Source organism: Alligator mississippiensis, chromosome 3 (assembly GCF_030867095.1).
Source record: "Alligator mississippiensis isolate rAllMis1 chromosome 3, rAllMis1, whole genome shotgun sequence".
NCBI classification, from domain to species: domain Eukaryota; kingdom Metazoa; phylum Chordata; order Crocodylia; family Alligatoridae; genus Alligator; species Alligator mississippiensis.
Window position 1 is genome coordinate 274,692,072 of NC_081826.1, and position 14,627 is coordinate 274,706,698.

The window sequence follows — 14,627 nt, forward strand, 5'->3', positions numbered from 1 at the left end:
AAGGAGGGCCTGTCTACCTCTTCCTCCTGGTTTGCCAACTTGAGGGCCAGTAGCCACAAAATGATAAAGTTTGATGATCTATAACAGATATCCACTATGACACCCCCACTGCTGTTCTCCCCTCTGATATTTACCCAAAGTGTTTCAACAGGCCTACCTTCCATTTCATGCTGAACTTTTATACACACACAGACACACACATAAAGCCCTCCTCCGGCGGGCTTTAAACTAGGCTCGTCCGGGGGAGGAGAATATGAGGGCAGGGGAAGCTGTGGACCACCAAACCATGTGGCACCCACAAGGACAGCCCAGCCTGAAGAAAGAGAGCATTGGGAACCTGAAAGCCATGGGGAGGCCAGCACTATGGCACAGGTAAGAAACGAGAAGGTAAGAAACAATGGGCCCCTTGGGACTCGAAGCGGGGGTGCAGCAAAGGCATCAGTCGCAGAGCTCAAGTGCCTATATACTAATGCTAGGAGCATGGGGAACAAGCAGGATGAACTAGCGCTCCTGCTTGCAGTAAACACCTATGGCTTAGTGGGGCTAATGGAAACCTGGTGGGATTCATCCCACGACTGGGCAGTACATATTGAGGGCTATAGATTGTACAGAAAGAACAGGGTGGGGAAGAAAGAAGGAGGGGTTGCGCTCTATGTCAGTGAGCAATATACATCAACCCTCATCAAGACAGAATCCAAGGATGAGGAAGTAGAAGGACTGTGGGTTAGGCTACATGGGGGGCAAGGAGAAAGGGATTTGGTGGTAGGGGTTTGCTACAGACCCCCACATCAAGGGGAAGAAAGAGATTCGGGGCTCCTGAGGCAACTCTCGGAGACCATAAAAGCTAAAGAGGCGGTAGTCACGGGGGACCTAAACTACCCGGACATCGGTTGGGAGTCACAGACAGCAAAGTCCCACTGCTCATGAAGGTTTCTAACCTGTGTACAGGACCTCCACCTGACACAGGAGATGCACGGTCCCACTAGGGGGAATGCCATACTGGATCTGGTATTGGCAACGGGGGATGACATGGTAGGGGAACTCCAGATCGGTAGCCATCTGGGGGACAGTGATCATCTAATAATAGAATTCACCATAAGACGTTGAGTGGGTAAGGTAACTAGTAGGGTGAAAGTGCTAGACTTTAGGAAAGCTGATCTCAATGCACTCAGGCGATTAGTCAAGGACGCACTGCAGAGTAGGAGTTTTGAAGGGATGGGAGCCCAAGAAGGGTGGCTGTGCCTTAAGGAAACGATCCTTCAGGCACAAAGCGAGACGATCCCCGAGCGAGGCAAAAGAGGGAAAGGGGCCAGGAGGCTTCCCTGGCTGACTGCAGAAATCCAGGGCACCCTAAGGGCCAAAAGGGGAGCACATAAAAAGTGGAAACAGGGAGAGATCACCAAAGACGAATATACCTCCTCTGCTCGTGCTTGTAGGGAGGCAGTTAGGCAGGCCAAAGCTACCATGGAGCTGAGGATGGCATCCCAAGTAAAAGACAACAAGAAATTGTTTTTTAGATATATTGGGAGTAAAAGGAAGGCCCAGGGAGGAATAGGACCCCTGCTAAATGGGCAGAAACAATTGGTGACGGACAGGGGGGACAAGGCTGAACTCCTCAACGAGTTCTTTGCCTCAGTGTTCCTATGTGAGGGACACGACAAGTCTCTCACTGGGGTTGTAGAGAGGCAGCAGCAAGGTGCCAGACTTCCATGCGTAGACCCTGAGATGGTGCAGAGTCACTTGGAAGAACTGGATGCCTTTAAGTCGGCAGGCCCGGATGAGCTCCATCCGAGGGTACTGAAGGCACTGGCCGACATCATTGCAGAACCACTGGCGGGAATATTCGAACGCTCGTGGCGCACGGCCCAAGTCCCGGAGGACTGGAAAAGGGCCAATGTGGTCCCCATTTTCAAAAAGGGGAGGAAGGAGGACCCAGGCAACTATAGGCCAGTCAGTCTCACCTCCATCCTTGGCAAAGTCTTTGAAAAAATTATCAAGGCTCACATTTGCGAGAGCCCAGCAGGACAAATTATGCTGAGGGGAAACCAGCACGGGTTCGTGGTAGGCAGATCGTGCCTGACCAATCTAGTCTCTTTTTATGACCAGGTTACGAAACGCCTGGTCACAGGAGGAGGGGTGGATGTCGTATACTTAGACTTCAGGAAGGCCTTTGATACGGTATCCCACCCCATACTGGTGAACAAGTTAAGAGGTTGTGACTTGGATGACTACACAGTCCAGTGGGTGGCAAATTGGCTGGAGGGTCTCACCCAGAGAGTCGTGGTAGATGGGTCGGTTTCGACCTGGAAGGGTGTGGGCAGTGGGGTCCCGCAGGGCTCGGTCCTTGGGCCGATACTCTTTAATGTCTTCATCAGCGACTTGGACAAGGGAGTCAAAAAAGCCAATGGCACTTTATCGTGCATCAGCAGATGCATGACGAATAGGTCCAAGGAGGTGATACTTCCCCTCTATCGGGCGCTGGTCAGACCGCAGTTGGAGTACTGTGTGCAATTCTGGGCGCCACACTTCAAGAAGGATGCGGATAACCTGGAGAGGGTACAGCGAAGGGCAACTCGTATGGTCAACGGCCTGCAGACCAAGCCCTACGAGGAGAGACTAGAGAAACTGGACCTTTTCAGCCTCCGCAAGAGAAGGTTGAGAGGCAACCTTGTGGCTGCCTATAAGTTCATCATGGGGGCACAGAAACGAATTGGTGAGTATTTATTCACCAAGGCACCCCCGGGGGTTATAAGAAACAATGGCCACAATCTAGCAGAGAGCAGATTTAGATTGGACATTAGGAAGAACTTCTTCACAGTTCGAGTGGCCAGGGTCTGGAACGGGCTCCCAAGGGAGGTGGTGCTCTCCCCTACCCTGGGGGTCTTCAAGAGGAGGTTAGATGAGTATCTAGCTGGGGTCATCTAGACCCAGCACTCTTTCCTGCTTATGCAGGTGGTCGGACTCGATGATCTGTTGAGGTCCCTTCCGACCCTAACATCTATGAATCTATGAATCTATATGTATATAGCATTAGGGCTGTGCAAACTTTGGTCACTGATTCAATTCGGCGGAGATTCGGCTTGATTCGGAGTGTTGGGAAACCTCCTAGGACTGTGCATTGCTCATCCCAGTGAAATTGCCTTTCATTTAAAGGATGATCAGAACCAGCATCTTGCACTGTCACCCTTCATACATGCTCAGGGCATTGCAAAGATCCTTACAGATTAGGCCTGTGCAAATAGGGAAATATTCTATTTGGGTTCGGATTCAGCCAATTTGGATGCCAGAAATTCAATTCGAAGCTCTGAATTGGTTTTCTGCTTTGATTTGGCTGAATTGGCTCTGTGCCCATCTCCGGTCAATGAGGCACTCCGTAGGGGCCCTGGCCTAACTCAGAGGTCATCTAGGGCCAAGGTCTGGGGTGGGACCCCAGAGGTTACCCTGGTTGACGTTCGGGGTTCCCCTTATCTTGCCTGCCACAACTTTGATGATAACTTCAGTGGAGGGGTTCTCCCTTGGGGTAGCCTTCAGGGCCGCCACGCCGTGGGGCGGGCACTCACGGGGCTCCGACCTCCCCTACACCCCAGCCATTCTCCACCTTTTTATCGTGGGTCTTCTGGCCCTCAAGCACCTCAGGGTTTCTTCAGTCTCCACCCTGCTCTCTCCTGACCAACCGGCTATGCTGCCAGTGGCCCCGGGTCTCTGCCCAAACTATTCAGGCCCTGAGGCCCTCTACACCGGCCTCAGCTATCCCCACGCTCAGGTCTGTATCTTACCCGCACCACGAGTGGTGTGCACTCCCCATCACCGTGATTGCTAGCGTCTAGTGGGTCCCCGCTAGCCAGGAGTTCCCCTTGACCTAGCAGCTGGTCCCCACTTGGGGTTCCTTCTTATGACCATCCTTTAGCAGCCTTCCCTATCAGGAGGCCAGCTGGCTAGCCAGTCGACCTCCCAGCCAACTTCTCTGCTGGAGTCCTTGCCGACTCCGCTGTCCGTTCCCCTGCTAGGACTTCTACCGGCCCCGCTGCTGGCTTGCCTGCTTGAGCCCTCGTCGACTCCGCAGCCGGCTTGCCCACTCGAGTCCTCGCCAGCTCGCCCGCTCGAGCCCTCGCCGGCTCTGCTGCTGGCTTGCCTGCACGAGCCCTTGCTGGCTCCACCACCGGCTCACCCGCTTGAGCCCTCGTTGGCTCTGCTGCTGGCTTGCCTGCTGTTGCTGGCTCCGCCCCCACCTTCTTGGCCGGGCTGGCACTGCCGCTGCCACTGCACCCCTTGGGTCTTGGGCATCCCTTCCTGTGGTCTTGAGGCAGTCTTTTATCCCCACCGGGTGGCGTCTCCTGCTGACGTCACCTTGCTCCAACCAGATATAGGTACGGCTGACAAACCGCACCGGCGGCTTTGCCGCGCATCCTTCCCTGCGTCTTTCCGTCCCTGCAGGAGGTAAGTGGGGTTTTCCTTTGTTTTTGGCCTGGGGTCCTCTGGTAACCCCAGTTCCCCTGGGACAGGCTCCAAAGCTTCGGAGCTGATTTGGAGATTCAGTCATAGGGTATAATGGGGAATCAATGAAATATCTATAACTTTGTTGTTTTTTGTCTGATTTAGATGAAACTTGCAGGGATGGTAGCCCCTGTTGAAAGCATGAAATCTACCAAGATTCAAGGATATAGATGCAGGGTTTGGGGGATACTGCACCCCAAATTCATGAAAGAAAATTTCATGTCACTTGTATGTGTTACACCACCATGGGGTGAAAACTGCAGAGATGGTGGCCCCTGCCTAGGCCACAAAGCATGCCAAGTTTCAAGGTGATCAGTGCAGGGGTTTGGGGGAAACTGCACCTCAAGCTGCTGACAGGCAAAACTTGTGACATGGGTGCTAGCGCAACTGTGTCTGTCCTGGGGCACAGGGTGGTGAAATCTACTGCAGGCCTGGCTGATAGGCCCTGCCAGGCCATGATGCCTGCCAGCTGTCAAAGAGATAGGTGCAGGGGGAGTCTAGCTTCTGGAGCCCTGCACCTCTGGCTGCTAACAGGCAAAACTTGTGATGTGGGTGGGTGATACTATGCGCATGTTAAGGTGCGCCCTTCCTGGCACTGGGGCCTCTGCACAACACGGCAGTGTGCCCCAGTGGGGCCTCCTACTCCCCTACAGCCTCAGGCCTGATCCACCACTTTATATGACAACAGGTAAAATAACTTAGCTGGCAGCAGCAAAGGTACCCAAAAGGAACTGTCACAGAGCCTTTCTTTTTATAAAGGAATTGACAGCAAGAAGTAAAGATGTTGTGTTGTGCTGGATATATGATGTTAGTCATGGTATGTGATGGCTTATCTTGTGTTTTTATGTCTATATGTTTATTATGAAAAAAAAGGAGTACTTCAAAAATATATCTTAGGAAGCTTTAGGGTTGAAAACCCCTATGTGAGGCTGAGGAAGTACCTGCAGTTGGTCCTGAATGGAAGAATAGTAAAGAAACCAGAGGCTGGCCTGGCCCCCAATGCAGGCAAGAAAGCCAGTCAGTAAAAATGGAAATGGAGGCATCAGGGAGTGAGGGACAGGCTGGGGTGGGGTGGGGGGGAAGGGAGATGTAGCACCGCAGGTAAAAGTGCCGAGGTGCCTGGGGAGTCAGATGTCCGGCAGATTGCAGTATGTCAGAATTCCACTGTTTAATCTATATGGAGTCCATGAGTTTCTGTACCTACTACCCAGGAGGCTGATGAAGTGCAGTTCATAGGTCCAGCTCTGAAAAGTGGTTTGTACATTCAAACAAGCACCTAACCTCATCACCAAAACTGAAGCCAACTTCCTACAGCTCAAAACACAAAACTTGCCAACTATCTCCAGTATCCCCACAAACTTCACACCAGAATCTGTCAAAGACAACAAAACCCAACTATCTATGGGGGCACATTCCTCACCAAAAAAACACTCTGCCTCCAGTCTCTCAGGCCTGATCCTGAGAGGGAACAAATTACAATGCAAACCACTTTTCATAGCCAGGCCTATGAACATCACTTCATCAGCCTCCTAGGTACAGAAACTCATGGACTCAATATAGACAGTGGAATTCTGGCATACTTCCTCCTGCCAGACATCTGACTCCCCAGGTACCTGTGAACTTTTACCTGCACTGCTATATCCCCCTTTCTCCTCCCACCTCCCCACCCCAACCTGTCCCTCACCCCCTGATGCCTCCATTTCCATTTTCACTGACTGGCTTTCTGGCCTGCACTGCTTCTTTACTATTCCGTCCATCCAGGACTAACTGCAGGTACTTCCTCAGCCTGACAAAGGGTTTTTCAACCCTAAAGCTGGCATCCTGAGCAGCTAAGCTGAGCTCATTCGGAGCCTCACAACTACACTGCAACCAGCAAGCATCAGGCCTGTCAAAGACATGACAGGTCTGGGTGTTCCCCAGCCAGGACTGTGTGCGTGCATTAGCTGGAGGTTATGGTACCTCCTACCCAGCTTTCACCAGGGGATCATTGGTCTTTGCATTTACAGGGCTGCTGTGCCACCAGCAGTCCCACCAGGCCTCCCTACCCTGGCGGGGTGCAGTTTTAGTGGTCATGCCCAGGACCTGGGCCTTCCTCCTTTCCTATAGCCCCAGTCTCATACCTCCAAGCTCGTCCTGGCATGGGAGCTCAGCAGGGGCATGTTCTTCCCCTGCTGGCTGGTAATGCAGCGAGTTCCCCCTCCAGCTGAGAGTGGGGCATTGGAAGAGACAGTGATTCCACTGCTGGTGCCTATTTCTGGACTGAGGGGAGGTAGTGCAGGTACAGGGATGTCAGGTGCAGACACTGCTCTGACCTCCTTGCTTCCACTGGCAGCACAAGTGTCATGGCTTCTTGGGAAGAGAACGCATCTATGTGTGCGTGGGGCAGGGGGAGGGGAATTTGCAGCTCTAGCTCTCCCCCTACTCCCTCTCCCTCCCCTTCCAGAAGACCCAGCACCTGCCTTTCCAGCACGCTTCATATTAATATATATAGTGTCTTCTTCTGTGATGTTCTATTAATGTGAATGTGTCTACTACTGTATTTCTTCCTCTTCTGTTGTAATGTGTACCTAAAATGATGCATCTCCTTCTAAGACCCTGAGTTCTATGTTAGTCTCAATCTGAATCTGACATTTGTGTTGTCTTCAGTTTCTATGTAAACTATAATAATATTAATAACTAATAACTACTATATATAATCTGACTCTCTTCTATGAATATATGATTTTTCTTCTTCTATGTGTGTATATTATAAGTGTGTGTGTGTGCACGTGTGCGCGCATGCGCGTGCATGTGCAATCTGTGTGCCTCCCTGCAGTGATGGATCATGCTGGTAGGGAAAACACAGCTTTCTTTTTTCAAAGTTTGCAGCAACAAAAAAGAGCAATATAAATTGAAATAAATGAATTGAATAGTATTAAGAGATGCTAAGCTAAACTGAGCTAAATACTACCCAATCCTAACAACAAAAAGGAGCAGTTCAACTGCTGACTATAAAGCAATCCAGGCAGTGCACAGTACCTTTCTCACACTGTTCCCCAGACAGAACCAGCTTACAAGAGGCACAGCAAGCCTGCAGACAGAGGCTTTTATGCTGTTTCTATGTCCCTCCCTCCAGACACTGTAATTGGAAAGGCAGTCAGAGAGAAATCTTGCTCAGTGGCTACCTAGACATGTCAGTCTTTCCCCCCCTGCTCACCCTCCCCACCGCTTCCCCTCCCTCTTTTAAGTTTCTGTTTCCCCATACAGACAGCCCTCTGAATCTCCAAATCTTTTCCAAATCAATTTGGAAGCTCAGAATTGATTCGGAAAGTCTAAAGCAGCCAGCACTTTGATTCGGACATACTGATTTAGCATCTGAATCATCCGTATCTTTTCTGAATCGGAAGCACGATCCAAAGCTTCGCACAGCCCTTTTACAGACAGTAACCCCAGCTCTCCTACAAGTCTGGAGTAAGTTCATGAGCCTAAATTCATCTTGCGTTTCACTGCATAGAACCACATCCTCCGCTCCCTCACATGGCTGTAAGTCAGCAGCAATTCTATGGTCACCAGTGAGATTCAGAACCAGTGATTAGGGCTACACTGCTGTGGGGAGCCCTTGCTAACAACAGGGGTGAATTCAGAAGCTTTTAGGTACTAAGAGATGGCATAAGAGGAAGAAGCAGTGGGACATTCTCCTATATAATAGCCTGAAGGCTTTCCAGATTCTACAATCCATCAGACATCTGTTCTGGCTGCCAGCAACACAAATGCTGAGCAACTTTCCCTGCAGGACCATCATCCGGTCCCAGGGCCCTGCAGACAAGAAGAGCAGGCAGATGCAGCTGTGCCTGAGGGGCTGTCTGTGACCAATCATGTTCAGAGATGCAGGGAGCTTCAGGGGAGTCGTGCAGAGTATCATGGAATTTCCCCCAACCACATCAGGCAGCAGCTGAGGAGACTCACTCAGTTCTTGGGTAGAAACTCTCACACCTATCACTGACCCAGCTCCTCTTCTCTTATTGCTCTATTTTCCTTTGGAGACTGTCTTTTTGTTGTATGTGTGTACAGCACCTGGCACAATGGAATCCTGCTCCATGGCTGGGGCTGCTACATGCTCCTGCAGGATAAATACTAATCATATCTGAGCTTGACACTGGCATAAAAGGGACTGAGAAATGGGAGAGGGTTTTAATGAATACTTTCAAATAGGTCAGAGCTTTCCTTTAGTTGAAGTTTGCAGAACTGTTTTTTTCCAGATTCTCATCTTTCTTCCACTGCTGGTGTCTGTACAAATGTGTGCACCTTGGAAGAGCAGATGTATGCATTTATTGTATGTCTGTGTATTTGGAAACATGTGAATGGACAATGACTCTGTATGTGTGCTTCTAACTTTGAGACACAGGCATCTCCTGAGCAAGATTTGACAGCTCACAATCCTCTCATGTGTCTGCCCTGGGAGCATTGAGACACCACCAAGCACAGTTCATTCCAGACCAGGGCACAGAGGATCAAGTGTATAGCTTTAGGACAGTCCAGGATCCCACTGCTGAAACCTACTAGCTCAAATGGCTACTTGAATTTTCAAGTTGGCAAATAGCCTGGTGATAATTGGGTTCATTGCATTTCCAGCTAAACCAACAGAACCTGTTTTATCTATTTAACCTCACTTGCACCCATTCCACAAGGAAGCATAGAGATAAGAAATTACAGGCTCTGGAGTTACACCTAGCGAATAAACTATGTAACTCTCAATGCAGAGAGACCCTAACAAGACAGACATTATAAAACCATTTGCAGAACCCGGTTCAACTACATCAGGTTCAGCTAAATTACTTCCATTGAGCTTTAGTTATCACATGATTATTGGGCCCCTAAATGAGAGATAACCCCATATATGTGTATCATGTTACGGGTTGTAACATATTATCAGGCTGTTAAATGTAATGTCTATTATGGCCCTTAGACTGGAGATCAGGAGGAACTTTCTGGCCAAGGGTGGTCAAGCAATGGAAGAGGCTACCTAAAGAAACTGAGGAATCTCTATCCTTGGAAGTTTTCAAGAATAAGTTAGACATTTGGGTGGGATAGTTTAATTGGGGATAATCCTGTCTTGAGCAGCAGGCTGGCATGGATGACCTAGTAAGGCCCCTTGCAGCCCTAATTTCCTATGAACCTAAGGCTCATGGCTAAATCTCCCAGTGTACAAGAAATATGACATCTCTTCACTTTTAGGAAGGCTTCCTATGAAATATCTTCCCCTTTTTAGATACCTTTGCATATTTCCTTACAAAACTAATATTGTTCAGATTTAATTAACAGACTATAACAAATCTTCACTTCTTATACAACTTTACCATGATTTGATCAATTTCTTTGGCCCTTCACCAACCTTTTTCTTTGCCATCCTTATTTATGTCTTTGTCAATATTTGTCTGCTCAGTCTTATGGCCACTAACCAGGTCAACTTGTAAACTGCTTTCAACCTGTGTGTCAGTTCTTGTTTCACCCTTCCTCTTTGTCTTGCCATGTACCTTGAACAGATACCTGATTCATTTGTGATCACAGAGTAGGGGCAGATCCAGAGAGGGTGTGGTGACACACCTGCACCTTCCTTTGGCATGTGCTGTATGTACAGTGAACTATCAGAGACCACTGCTTTGTCAACCGAGCTCTTGCTGGGTGTGACAGGGGGCCAGGTCAGGACCAGATCTCAAGTCAGCCCACCGACCTGTCCATATGGGGCAGTCCGCCCAATCTTTTCTGGCACGACTTTGTTGTTCCATAATTGGTGGTATAATGCAAAAAGCTGCTCATTCTATGCTCCAATGCCAGGGGCACTATCCACAGCTCTGTACTGTCCCTTCACTATGACCCATGCCTCACAGATGGCATCCAGTATGTCACTATGCTCTAGTCCTACGTCAGGTCTCATTCACTCACACACTCACACCATCCCCCTCTCACTGAGGCTACTTGCACTCCACCCTGTCTCACAGGGTCTTTCCCGCCACACGATAGTGTGCTCCCTTCACTCTGCCCTGCTCCCTTGAGTGGCCCTGTAGGCCATCAGGCTTATCTGAATCATGCCTCAGGTGGCAGCATGCAGTTTTTTGGGCCTCTTCCATGACCCTCACCTGGGTAGTGGCCAGCTGATTCACCAAACGGAGGGATAACTCCACCCTAGCCCCTCACCAGGCTTCTCACACCCTACAGCTTGCTCTCCTGGGGATTGGCCCATGTGCTGCCCTTCTGGCTGTCCCACAGCCCTACTCAGTACACCCCCTTGGGCTGCCCTTCAGGCTGACCCTCAGCCCTACTCAACCCTTGTTAGGGTCTTCACTACCGCCGCCTCTCTGGGGATACACAACTATCCTGTCCCTGGGGCCTCCAAGGTCTTTCACTCCTGTGGGTTCAAGTGACCGCAGCCGTATCTGGCCCCATTCTTTTCCTGGGGTCTTATACCCCCTGGGACTCAGGTGGCTGTAGCCATGCCTGCCCCCCTTATCCACATAGTTGTGGGGGGTGAGGTTATTAAGGCACCCCAACCCACCTTTCACCGGGGAGTTGAGCAGTCCTGGTATTTGAGTAGGGCTGCTACACCACTGGCAGTCCCACCAGGCCTCCTACCCCAGCAGGGTGCAGTTTTAGGTCATGTCCAGGACCAGGAGCCTCCAAGCCATCCTCCTAGCTCCTGCCCTTACCTCCAGGATGTTCCAAAACGCAAGGGAGCTGGATGGCATTGCTTCCTTGGATGCAAGCAGCTAATTGCTGTCTCTACCTGGCTGACCTTTGTTTGAAAATGGCCACTTTAATTAGGCACCTGTCGGCTGCCTGCTCCAGCCCTTGAAGTGGCAGGCACCAAAGGTACACTGCTATGCCTCATTTTTTGCATTTACCATGAGCTTCATGAGCTCACTGGCATGGAGTCTGTCCACAGTTGCTGTCTGCAAGCGGCTCTGGAGCGCTGATGCTGTTTGTTCTTCCTGTTCCTTTCCCTTTCCTCCCCTTGAATTCAGCAGCAATGGAAGTAGGGGACAAGTGACTAGCAAAATTGCATACCCCTTGCTTTCACACTGCTCTGGAGCCCAGGGGCTTCCATGCCTCTCCCGATTTCCTCCTTTCCCCTGTGAATTCATTGGAGGCAGGAGGGAGGGGAACAGCAAACCGCAGCAGTGTCCAGAACTGCTTGAAATCAGGGACTGTAGGCAGACCCTGTGTTGACCACTTGGTAAGTTCATAGATCTCACAGCATGTATAGCTCCCAACAGGAGCTCTGTTGATATGCCACTGAATTCTCAGAGCTCACCAGCATCCAGGATCACAATGATGGTTGTGGCCATGCCTCCTTCGAAGAGAGGTTCATCAGGTGACTTTCCACGTGGCAGCAGGAGAGTTTTATAGCTGAGACGTGTTAATATATCTTCTCATCCCTCCGTTGTTTTGGTGCAATTTCTTCAAAATGAGTATTCCACATTTCACTGTTATGTTGGCATAAGAGTATCTGAATCTAGATGTTTCATAATGAAAGTAGTATATTTGAGCAAAATCTAGAAATTCCTTACCGCTGAACTGTAGTCCAGTGCTAGTGACGACAGGTGTTAGAATTTCATGATGTGAATATATAGATTTAACGTGCCTAACAACCTGTTGCCACTGTTTTATCTTCAAGCATCAACTTCTGGACAATTCTGGAAATTGAGCATGGTAATTCAGTATAAACCAGGTTGATCAAGCCTTTCCAAATTGAAGGTGTCAATTCTTATTTTTGCCCAAATGAATGGGAAACTCTCTCATGTGGTAACATTGATTCTTTCTGTTACACCTCCCTGTACTTTTAACACATTTGTACTTCTGTGTGAATCATTTGACTCTCACCATCTCAGATGGTAGCTGACTTCTTGTGGACAAATAAAAGTGCTCTCTTTCCATGTTTTTGTTCAGTAATTTAGGGCCTACACAAAGCCATAGTTCCACTCTTTTTTCTGCAAGTACTAAGAAGTTAACCAACTATATCGTTATGACCATTTATCACATTTGAAGCTATTGTAGCATCTTTAAAGGTATGTGGAACATTTTATATAACTCTTCTTTCACCTTTATCTCGTATGTCACTGGGAGGTACCCATTTTCTGTTGATATACCACCATCATAATGCTATTAACGCTTTTATATCTGGTTCTGTATTTTGTCTTTCCATCTGTCTATGGCATGCATCCTCTTCCTGAGACCAAGCACAAGTCTGTTTGTTGGCATTTGTGAACCAATAAAAACACCTTTTTTTTCATTTTTCTTTTGTATGAAGAGGCCAAACCCTGGAATTGGTCTTCCATTATTTCTTTTCTTTTCTGACATCTCTCTCTTTCAGTTTACCATTGTATTCATTCAGTCTCCAGGGTCTATCAATTGTTTGGATCCCATAAAAGCCATTTGAACAAATGCATTTTATTAGCCTCTAAATTTTTTCTGCCTCTACCCTAATTGTGCTCGAAAGAAAAACTCTTTGCCTTCCTTTGAAGAGTCCCTTTTTGCACTTACTGTATGCAGTTTCTTACTTTCTCTGACCTTTTGCATTTATTACAGCTTACATGTTATCATATCTAATTGTTATATCCCAAAACAATCTGGTCTTTAATGAGGGAGTCTATTAGCATTCCATACTTACAGGACTGACTTTTTAGTTTCGAGTCTGTGACAAACTCTTCTACTGTTTCTCCTTCATTCCATGTTCTCATCTTGAGCATCTCTCTCTCATAAGTGACATTAGTTATAGGAACACAGTGATTTTCAAACATTTTCATTATTTTTGCAAAGCTTTCCTCTCCATTACCCCAGGTATAAAATACCTTGTAAATGACTAGGACTTCCTTACCTTCCAACATGAAGAGCATATCAATCTTTCTTTGGGTTTTCCTCCAACATATCTGACCAAGTCTTTTGCATACAGCCCAAATTGCTGTTTGAATCTTTTCTCAGTATGCTCCCAGGAGTAGCGGTGGGAGTTACTTGCTGTCTTTCAAGCTCTATAGTTGCGAAATCAGTATTACCTCTCTTACTGGGTCTTTCATCATGCTTTATTTTCTATCCCTGGTATCATGCGGCAGTATGAAAATAGGACCTTTATGCCAAGACATACTTACAGAAAGGAAGTAAATGGCTTATTAGTACTTTGTACATATGTGCCTTGTGACTCTGTCCTGTTCCTAATTCTCCAAAGCAGGAAGTGTCACACAAGCCCCCTACCGCCTTTTTCCAATTTACAGGAAATGTGGCATCTCTACAATGCAGGGAGCCTTTACAGCATAGCCGTAGCACCATGTAAAATAGCTACACTGCTTCCATTTCAAAAGGTAGCCCAGATGGTGAAGCCTGACAAGTTTGAAGTCATTGCTTCCTGGCACAGCAGGTCTGTGGAAAGGAACCTGAACTTTTTCTCAAGATGTTTTTTGGAGCCAAAAAGATACTAACTCAAAAACTCTTAAAGGTTAACTACCTCAAATTCTCTGGTTAATTAATATCTGGTTTCCATTAAAAAAGAAAATGTCCATAGGCTTGGTTCTGCAGAAATCCAGGGAAATGTTTTTTAGCAAATAATGTACACGATGACTATGTCTGTTCTGCTTGCAGACCATCTGTAAACAGGTAGCAATACTTTCAAATACACACATTTTATAGTTTATTCAGTGACTTTTGCAAGACTTTTTCTTGGTTTGTTCACAGGTATTTCAGTGCAAGTATTCAATAGCTGCTGTTCAAACTTTGACCTCCACTGCTCAGTTATAACTGGGTGCATCTACATGAGACACTGACTGCTCACTATTAGTATTAGGCTACTATGCAGTAGCGTTACAAAAAAAGCATTTGCTGGCACTACTGCACAGTAAGTCGGGTTACTGTGCATTTATTCAGTAATTGCTTATACATGTACTTGTATAAACAAGCACTAAATAAATGTGAAGTAACCACTGTGCACGTGTTTTATTTCAAAGTGTACTGCCACCATTTTTTCAGCATGGAAACTTGCAGCGACACTAATACACGTGACACAGAAGGCTGCCAGAGCGCGTCAATTTTCATACCCCAGCAGACTCGATTAATCAAGTCTGCTCTGATGCAGTGGATTTCTGGTGTATCGGAGGAGGCTTTGTGCATGT